This window comes from Canis aureus, chromosome 1 (genome assembly GCF_053574225.1).
Source record: "Canis aureus isolate CA01 chromosome 1, VMU_Caureus_v.1.0, whole genome shotgun sequence".
In the NCBI taxonomy this organism is placed as follows: Eukaryota; Metazoa; Chordata; class Mammalia; order Carnivora; family Canidae; genus Canis; species Canis aureus.
In genome coordinates, this window is record NC_135611.1 from 7,222,094 (window position 1) to 7,233,076 (window position 10,983).

The 10,983-nt window shown below is 38.0% G+C and overlaps 1 pseudogene; it reads right to left on the minus strand.

The window, feature by feature from the left end:
• Positions 1–9,049: 9,049 nt before the first annotated feature.
• On the minus strand, positions 9,050–9,840 carry LOC144323389 (testis-expressed protein 35 pseudogene; annotated as a pseudogene).
• Positions 9,841–10,983: the final 1,143 nt, after the last annotated feature.

Below are 10,983 nucleotides of genomic sequence, written 5' to 3' on the forward strand. Positions count from 1 at the left end.
TCTTGTAAATGGTATAAGGAGATCAATGGGTCTGACAAAACCAGGTATCCCTTAAAAAATCTTATTGCCACATATGCTACAATTTTCTCCTCTGGCTTTCCATGACCTCTCAGCTGAGCTACTAGCCTTCTACTTGGACTGCTTTTATAAAGGATCAGGTCATGAAATCTCTCTTTCTTTTCCATTTTCATTCTTCAAGAGTAAATTAGATGCCAAGCATTCGTACATGAAGGCGATGCGCCTATTCCCTTAAAAGTTAGTTTGTTATTTTTAGCCAGATGTTAAACTCTGCATTACTTCTGATTTCCAGGAATCATGAATTTAATTTAAAAAAATATATATCATCACATCATCTCTTTAAACTCCACATTCAATTTGCAAAAAATAATTACAGTCCCATTGAAGAGTTAATGGGATTATTCATCTTAAAACACCATAGAACAAATGTACCTAACCATTTCAAACACAGACTCTGATTAAAACACAACCCTATGTTTGCTACAGGTTGCTTTTCATTTGGATCGTTATTTTAAGATAATTCTTGCCATTTTAAGTGGACAAAATATTAATGAGATATGATCTATGGTGTATCTGTAATATATTGAAAACTAGACACCAAATCACACACTATAGAAGTTGTGTTTATTAGCACAAATACATATTCAGGATCATTTTGTCAGTGATTTCCACATGGTGTAAAGGTAGAGAGAACTTTATCCATTTCACATCCTCTAAGGCAGAACAACATCTTAATTTGGAAGGAATGTTTTCCTAAGCAGGTGTGGAGAGGTGTGGAAAGGGGGCCCACACTCAAATTGGACCAGTCCATAGCCAAACTGCCTTCCGGAGATAATGATAATCCTGTTTTTTTTCTGCATCCCAAGCTGGTGTGGTCAGGCCAGGAGTAAGCAAACCTGTGTTTGTTATTTGATGTTCATATTGTCAAGTCTGTTTTACAGTCTGCTATTTTAATTTTTTTAATATCTTATTTATTTATTCATGAGAGACACAGAGAGAGGCACAGACACAGGCAGAGAGCCTGATGCGGGACTCAATCTCAAGACCTCAGCATCATGACCTGAGCCAAAGGCAGACGCTCAATCACTGAGCCACCCAGGTTTTTACAAGCCACCCACCATTTTTTTTAAATGATAAACTATACAGAGACAGACTCGAAGATGCGAGCATGGAACAGCAAACCTAAATCTGTTTCATTCTTTCTTCCAGATTGATGAAGGAGCATCTAAAGGCAAAAGGAGTAATACTGTCCATTATATATCCTCCAAGCTGTCCTGGAAATTTTTTCATAGTTAAAAAATAATAATAAAATACAAAACACAAAGTATTCTTTTACTTTTTCATACCTAGGTGGTATTATAATTGCCAAGGAGCTACCCTGCCTGTACAATACTATTCTATTTCAGCAGCAATTTTTTTTAAGGACACACATGTCTTTCCTGATTCACAGCTGAAAACAGCCTTTTCCTCTCCATGAATCTTTCCAGGGACACCGGGGTTGTCCCTCTGTGGGTTTGTGAAACCCTTCCCTCCATCTCTTCATAACAAGCATAAATAGGCTTACTTTTTGTGCCCTCAATTAAATCAATCAACAAAACAAAACAGTCACTCACTGAAAATAGAATGGTACATTAGTGTTGGGTAAGGCTGTCTTTATTTTTAGGTGGCCAAGAGGGAAATGCTTCTGGCAGAATCGAAACATATGAGATCAATAGTTTTTAAAGAAAGGAAAATACCTTAATGCCTTCATGTGGAGTCACTGGCTGCCACCAAGAAGAAATTCTCATTAAATGCTCCTTTTAAACATTAAAATTGAGGACAAGTGTTGAAGAGTATGGATCACTGGGAAATTAAAAGCATGACATGTTTGAAACCTATGATTAATATCATATGGCATTGCAAAACTCAGTTAACAAGGCTCTTTGGAAGAAGTTTTCTATCATCTATCAAGCGATTGATAAATTGCAAATTGAAATCTACAATGCACTCAGATTATATTTACAGTTAAGGTAAAAAATTTGTTATTTGATTGATTATTCAGCCTCTCCAACGTTAAATCAAGAACATTGTTTCTACAAAAGGAGAGATTTTATACACTTACAGTAATAAGCCTGGGATATATATTTCACCAACTTTGGTGTGGAAGAGGTCTCTGTTTTTCCAAGTCTGTGCTATAAAACTGTAATCTATTTTAGGGGGCAATCTCTGTATAAATCAATTGTGAACCGAAGTAAAAAATATAAAATAAAATATAGGATAAAAAAAAATGTAGGTTTGGGGGCACCTAGGTGGCTCAGTGGTTGAGTGTCTGCCTTTGGCTCAGGTCAGATCCTGGGGTTGTGGGATGGAGTCCCGCATGGGGATCTCTGTGGGAAGCCTGCTTCTCCTTCTGCCTATGTCACTGTGTCTCTCATGGGTAAATAAATAAAATCTTTAAAAAAAAAAATGGAGGTTTCAAAGTTCACATCTAAAGTTCTCTAGGGCAGAGCATTTTTTCTTTCTGAGTCTCTGCTGCATGACCTGTAATGTGGAAATAATAATGATAAATACAGTATAAATGCAAAATCAACAGAGTAAAGCATGCACAAAACTTTTTATCAGTAAAGCTCCACATAAGCCTTACTAACCTCCTCAATTTGTTGTATTGGCTGTAAATTGATAGAAGTAGCATTATTGGGGCTTAATTGCAGAATCGTACATGCTTATAGACATCAGATTCTAAGATCTCGTTGGCAGATGGTCGTGGCCAAATGTTATCCAACATTTTTTCAACTTGTCGCATTTCCTCATGACACTGAAATACAGTTTCACCAGAATGTCTGTACTATGACTAGATCAGAAGAGGGACCTTAGAGGACAGGCCACTCCCTTCTAATGTTGACATATGCAGGACATAGTACACTTCCGTTTTCTGGCAAAGAAGAGGAGCTGGTTGCAATAGATTTTGTTAAGAGAAGGAGAGCCACCCATGAGGAAACAAGAGAGCGACACTGCTCATTTCTGGTTCCCCATGTAAGGAGCTTGGAAGTTGCCAGTCCATCCTAACAGCAAGTGAAATGCTGAAGAAACTGAAAAATGAAAACTCTTCTTGAATCCATAATGAGGAGGAGAAGACAGGGCAGATTGCTGCCCACACCGTTCCCCCAAACCCACCCAGATCAGAGAGACAGCTGCCCCTGTGCAGACTCAGGAGGTGGACACGCTGGGAATTGGAACCACATGGGGAAAACCTACTGTAATAAATTGCTAATTTGCTGGAGGCTCAGCGTGGACAAGTGTGAGAATCACACATTCCAGGAAGACCTAATATTAGGGGGTGCCCACGATATTGTGAGATTCACCTCCAGCAGCTCAACTGTGTTGCGACAATAAACATCCGAGAAAAATCCCTTTGTGCTTGTACAGGGGACCAGGAAAAGGAATTGCTTTGAAATCCCCAGAGCACTTGGTTTTTCTTAACAAGGCTGCCCCCCAGGAGAAACCAGTTAACCAGAATCTAACCTGCTGGGGCATCATCTGAGCCTACCTGATCTGGAAAAAGGGAAATAATGCAGCCCCAGCCAGCTCTTGCTATCCTGTCCCTCCTGAGCTGGAGAGAAAAGGAAAAGTGAGAAAAACCTCCATCAAGTGTCCAATCCAGAGACATAGGCTCACCAGCGACTGGGAGGCAATCCTAGGATCACAGAACACTTCCCCTGCCCCATACCTATCGCCACGACCCAAAGGCCTATTTCCAGCAGTTCCTTTATCCAGGATATGTCATATCTGGCTATTGCTAAACAGTTACAAGGCAAAAAAAAAAAAAAAAAAAAAAAAAAAAAAAAAAAAAATCAAAAACAAAAGCAAAAAAAACATAGTTCAAGGAGAGAGAGCAAGCATCAGAATCAGACATGGCAGGGGTGTCGGAATTACCAGACTGGGAATTTAAAACAACTATGAAATCACGGGCAATCTAATGGATAAAGTGGACAGCATGCAAGAACAGATGGACAATGAAAGCAGGAAGATGGAAATCCTAAGAAAGAACCCAAAAGAAATGCTGAAGGTAATAAGCACTATAACAGAAATGAAGGCCTTCGGAGGGTTTATTCGTAGCCTGGACCCAGCAGAGGAAAGACTCTCAGCAGGAGGATGTATCAATAGAGACTCTGAAAAGCAAAAATTGAAAAAAAAAAAAAAAAAAGAGAGAGAGAGAATAAGAATAGCCACGGTCTATAAGACAACCATGAAGGATGTGGCACACACATAATGAGAATTACAAACGATAATTTAAATTTCTTTTTCTAAGATAATTTTGCCTGTGGTAGAAGTCCAGTTCTTGTGATGTGATGTTCAGTGTTTTAATTAAGTCACTGCAATGTCTTGCTTGCTTAGTTTTGTTTCTTTTTTCCAACGTTGAAGAAACTGAGTTTGGCTTACTTAGTTTTGAGACATCGCCTCTAACTGCTATCTTTGTTTCTCTGCACGTGTGGTTTCTCTTCTCCCTCCACTCGTCTTTAAAAATCTTTTGAGTTTCTGAGACCTGTGGTTTGGTGGCTTTTGTTCACATAATTCTTGGCCACTATTTCTTCATACATATCACCTGCCCAATTTTCTCTTTTGTACTTCCAGGCTTTCACTTACAAGTAAGCTGAGTCATTTGCTGCTCCCTAGGTCTTGGATGCTCTGTTCTATGTGAATGTGTGTTTTGTTTATTGTGCTTCTGCCTTCTTTTGTGTGTGTGTTTGTCACAGATTGCACAGTTGGAACTAGCTCCTCTTCAAGGGAACCAAATGTTTTCTAAGCTATTTGAGATATACTGATGAACCCATGGTAGGTGTTTATCATCTCCTTTACTATGCGTTTCATTCCTTGCCTTTCCATTTGCTTTTTGTCGGGGAGTTTTCATTTCTCTGCTGAATTTACTCACCCGATCTCTTGTGATGTCCATTATTTCCACTAGAGCTTTCAGAACACAATTCACAGATATTTTCAATTCTCTCTCTGGTTATCCCAATAACCTGGTCCTATCTCAGTCTGTTTCTGTTGGCTGGTTGTTTTCTTCTTTGAGATTTTCTTTTCTTGGTCGTCATTGTTTTTGTTTTATGTAAACATCAGCATCATGCATTGAACATCAAATATTTTATGAAGGGCAGGAGATGCAAAACTACAGTTTTTCTGCCTGAAAATCATCGTGCCTTTTCTTCTGCTAGGTAGGCCTTTAGGGTGGGCGATCAGGTCAATGTGGTCAGGAGTGGGGTGGTTTGAGATTTGTTGTCACAGAGGTCAGCATTAGCAACACAGGCTTCCAGGCCTCCCCTTGGCATAGGTATTCCAGGTGTGGGCTTGTCTGTCTGTCCCTCTCTTCTAGCTCTGCCTCGGCCTCAGAGCTGGTCTGTCCTGTGTACTGCCCATCAAAGACTATTTCCCTTCCTACACATGTCCTTCCCTTACTGCAGACTGCTGCTTATCCTTGCTGGTTGCTGGTTGAGGTGGGTCATGTTAGATTTCTCTTCCCAGTCATTCCCAGTAAGCCCATTTTGTTCTAGGTGTGGCCTCACACTTTGTTCTAGGTGTGGCTTTGGAAATGGTGTGTCCCATTCTCAGCCAAGAAACAGCTCAGAATGCATTCCTGCCCCTGGCCCACAGATAAAATTTCTTTCCTCCTTCCTTCCTTCTTTCCCATTTTTTCCTTCCTTCCTTCCTTCCTTCCTTCCTTCCTTCCTTCCTTCCTTCCTTCCTTCCTTCCTTCCTTCCTCTTTCCTTCCTTCCTTCCTTCCTTCCTTCCTTCCTTCCTTCCTTCCTTCCTTCCTTCCTCTTTCCTTCCTTCCTTCCTTCCTTCCTTCCTTCCTTCCTTCCTTCCTTCCCCCCACCCTCCCTCCTGTTCTGTTCTGTTCTTTTTTCTTTCTTTTCCTTTCTTTTCTTTTCTTTTCTTTTCTTCTTTTCTTTTCTTTTCTTTTCTTTTCTTTTTTTCTTTTCTTTTCTTTTCTTTTTTCTTTTCTTTTCTTTTCTTTTCTTTTCTTTTCTTTTTTTCTTTTCTTTTCTTCTTTCCTTTCCTTTCCTTTCCTTTCCTTTCCTTTCCTTTCCTTTCCTTTCCTTTCTTTCCTTTCTTTTTTCTTTCTTTCTTTTCTTTCCTTTTCCTTTCTCTTCTTTCTGTCTTTCCTCTTTCCATCTTTCTTTTTATGATTGTTTCCTTTGTTTTGTTTTTTTTTTTTTTTTTTTGTTGTTGTTGTTGTTGTTGTTGTTGTTCTTCTTCCCCTCCTCTAGTTCCATGGGGTTTTCACCAGCACCTTCATCACTTATAAACACATTTATTGCACTTCTCCAGTAATATAAGACCTTTGCTATTAGGAATATGAGAGAAGAGTCCAGGTCGAGTCTTGTGCAGTGGCACTCTTCCTACTCCCAAGGCCCTGACCATGAGATCCTGCTCCCAGTGCTTTCCCACATGGCTGCACTCACTACAGTGCCTGAAAATTACCTGGGAGTGAGAACTGAGCATCCCCTTAGCTCCAAACCCCGAGGCTTCTGGGTTCCCTCACTCTGCCGTAGTCCATTCCTGGTGATCTGTTAGAGTAAATGGTTGAACTCTCTCCCAATGTTTCCCAGCCTCTGCTCATGCAAAGTAGGTGCTCCTGTCTGCCGGGCCCTGCAGGCACCCTCTTCCCTCAGATTTCTCCACCATATCAGTTCTCAGATGGGTTTAAGGAACTTGCTCACTGTGCGATCTTTCAGGTTTTTGGTTTTGCTCTGCATGGAAATGCTGCTAACTCCAGCTTTCTATGTTCTAAAGGAAGCCAGGAGTCCTATTGATCAGTGTTGAGAGATGTGTATATATTGTGATTATAGATCCTTTATTAGATATGAGTTCTGAAAATATTTTCTTGGAGTTGATGGTTTGTTTTTTCATTCTCTTACAAGTATCTTTGGCATTGGAAAAGCTTTTAATCTCCATTGAATACCCACATAGATTTTTAAAAAATGTGACTGTGGATCTGTATCTAAGCAATGTCAACCACACCAGTGTCACACATCTTTTTCTGTTGTATTTTCTTCATGAATTGTTTAAAAGTTATGTTTTAAAATAAAATTTATGGTCAATTTGGAGTTAATTATTAAAGATTGGGTGAGAAATTATTCAGCTTTCATTTTTATATACATGCCTAATTGTCTCGGCACCTCTCGTTAAAATACTAAAGGATGCCAACTGAATTGCCTTTGCAACTTTCTTGAAAATCGACCTTCTATATATGGGTCTAATTCCAGATTTTATTCTGTTCTTTTATCTTCTTCTGTTCCATTGACAATATATGCTTGGTTATTTAGGATTATAGATGTCTTGTTAATAAGTAGTATTTTTCCTATAAGTTTGTTCTTTTTAAAAATTATCTCTAGAAACTATTCTAGTTTCTTTACATTTGGTTATAAATTTTAGAACCATTTTGTTAAGTTCCACAAAATCCTAATGGAACTTTGATAAAGAATGTATTCAGTTTATAGGACAATTTGGAAAGAATTGATTTCTTAGCCATACTGATGCTACTATTCCATAAACACTCTACACTTTCTCATACGAGATCTTCCTTGATTCCTTCCATTAGTATTTCATGTTCACTTGTGTAATTTTAAGTGGTACTGTATTTAAATTTATTTTTATCTTTATATTTAAATTAAATTAATTTTATTTATATTTCATTTAAATTAAAACCATTCTTTGCTAAAATAGATAGCAAGATATATAGCAAGATTTTTATTGAACTAGAATATTACAACAATTCTAGTCTACAACAATTCCCAAATCAATTATTTCTAGTAGCTTGTTTGTGAATTATTTGTGTTATCTAGGTCAATATTCACATTGTCTACAAATAAAGAAAATTGTATTTCGTTTTCTCAATTTCTTTGCTTTTCATTCATTTTGCTTGCATTATTGCATCACTTAAGCCTCCACTGTAATATTAAACATGAGTGGTAAAAGAGCACATCTTCTTTTTAAATCTGTTCTTAGAGGGGAAATTGCCTTTCATCATTATGTATAAATAGGATATTGTCAGTAGGCTTTTATATGGAATTTTTTTGGGAGGGGAGAGGATGTCAAAAAAGCTATATTTCATTTCTAAAAATCCCAAAAAATTTCATCATAAATGGATTTTGGATTTTGTCAATGCTTTAATGTTCATTTATTGTGATGACTATGTATTATTTCATCTTTATTTTGTGATATGGTGAATTACATTGATTTTTAATCTATATTTTAGTGAATTAATGTTGAAACATTTTTTTAAAGATTTATTTATTTGTTTTGGGCAGTGAGGGGAGAGGCAGAGGGAGAAACTTAAGCAGACTCTGTGCTCAGCCTGGAGAGGGCTCCATCTTATGGCCCTGAGATCACGATCTGAGCAAAACCCAAAAGTCCTACATTTAACCTACTGCACCACCCAGGTGCCCTAATGTTGAAACATTTTAAAGAGATAAATAATTTACCTTACCTTACACAACTAGAAACTGTGAGCTTTTGGGCTTCACCTTTTGAACCATTTCCAGAAAATTGTACTTTTTAGTATTCTGAAATATTTTAGTTGATTTGACAGAAAAGTCTCTGTGATAAAATGGTGATACATCATCTCTGTTTTAGGCATGATTGAAGTTAACTTAGGTTAAAATATTGAAAATGATTATATATATATATATATATGCCTCTATGTATGAGTTTAAGTAAAAATTTGCCTATTATTTGGAAATTGTAATTTCTTCTGATTTTAATTTTTTTACTTGTTACTCATCAAATTAAAGCAAAGCAATTTAATAAAAATATTCACATGCCATCCAAGAACAATAAAATTCTGATCATAAAAGTTAATAGTAGCACTCATTTAAATAATTTACTTCAGCCGCAATCTGGACAATACATTTTACTATAAATCTAAAATTTGATATTTTATATAATATTTAACCTATGCCTTAATTGGCAACATCAATTCTTTTATTTAATACATTTTAACTACTATTAACTACTATTTTAACTACTATTTTTTTTTTTTTTTTTTTTTTTTGGTTTTAAGTGATGATTTTAATCTCCCGGTGGGGGCAGGCCTGGGGCAGGGTGGTAGGTCAGAGGGCCACAAGCCTTTACTGTGCAGCTCAAGGAGCAGGGGGAGGAAGAGCCGGAGCTGCCAGTGTGCTAGCTTGGGAGCATGTCGTCCTCCCCCGTGTAGGGCTTGAAGCACAGATAAATCAAAAAGCATCTCCAGAGGCCAAGGATGAAAAGGGTGGCCAGGCGTGGCATGGAAGTTTTCTGCTGCCCTGATTGTAGTTGTTCTTTAGGGCACTCAACAAACATTTTTCGCAGTAGGTCCCGCATTGATGAAGGGAATCCAGAGGGTCCTTCTTTGTCTTTTGTAGGGCCATGATCTTCTTGTGAAGAGAGAGTGGTGTTCCATCTGCTCCATCCATTTTCTTGAGCCGGAGCTGGGGGTCTATGTCTGTTTTTCCTATCAGTCTGAGTTCCTGCTGTTCCTTTGGCCCTCTTCTAAGGGGAAGCTTGCTGTTCTTCCATATATTTATTAAAACATCCATCTTCTCGTCCATATCCTTCTGCATTTCCTTCATAATCTCCAAAAATTCCTGGAGTTTATCAAAATCCTTGTCCATTACGCCGTTTATCTGTTTGATCTCGTCATTTTTTCCTTGAGCTCTTCCCTCACCTCCCTGAGTTCATTCCTTAGCTCATGTGTCCCTCCTGGTTTGGTAAATGGCCCATCTTGTTTCGCTCCTTTGTAGTCATATGTCTGTTGGTTAGAGCAGAGGCACAGAACATTGGGCATCACAAGCATGGGTGGACCAGGTGGGAGAGATCCACCCCCGCCCCGAGTTTGGGCAGCTCCCGCCACTGCTCCCTGGGCCCTGGCCGGCCAAGGCCCCTCCTGCGGCCCAGCCGAAGAGCTTCCTCTGCCCTCCTGAGCAGCGACGTCTGGGCTTCAGGAGACTATTAGCTTTATATACTTTTGTAGTCAAAGATTGAGAACAATGAGAGCAATTACAAATGGGAACTATGTTAGTTCATCTATTCAATTCATTCTTAGTAAAGGACTATTCCCTCTTACATGTTCAATGCATTCAGTTGTTCCATGATGCAGAGTGCAAAATCTACATATGTTCCCTGGAGCTCAGTCTACTGCCTAATAAATTTCATAGTTATAAAAATTATCTTCAGTTTTTAATCTATTTTTATAATTGAGTTAATTGCATCTTTAGTTTTCTGCTTGCATTCCTTTGTATCAATATTGCCATTTCTTTTAACCTTCAGTGGGTTAGCTACATTTTAGCTCCTCTTTTTAATTATCAAGTAATTTGCTTTCAATCCTTAATCACTTATATTATGTTTAGGAGGTTGCCCCAATTTATGCCACCAAACAGAACCATTTTATATTAATATTCAATTCTCTTTTAAAGTCAAAAATAAAAAGACTTTGTCTTTACAAAACTGTTAAGAATTGTTTAGAAAGAAATTTAGTCACAGTCCTGGAATTTTACATTATTTTTTCAATGAATTTTAAGAGTTCAATATATATTTCTCAGACCTTTCATATCTAGGTTTATTCATTAAATCAACCTTCCATGAGGCTCTTCTCTTCAACTCATCAATTCATGCATGTCCTCAATAAGAATTTATTGAATAACTACTCTTATAAATATTGTCTTGAAAATTGAGAATACAGTACTCAAAAAGATGTTGGAGGATCACAATTAGCTTAAATCAAGTGAGAGCAGAAAACAAATCACTAAATTAATTTGTCAATGATTTTTCTTTTAAATATTTTACTTATTTATTCATGAGAAACACAGAGAGAGAGGCAGAGACATAGGCAGAAGGAGAAGCAAGCTCCATGCAGGAAGTCGGATGTGGGACTTCCTAGGACTCCGGGATCATGCCCTGAGCCAAAGGCAGACACTCAACCACTGAGCCACCCAGGAGTCCCGTTTTTT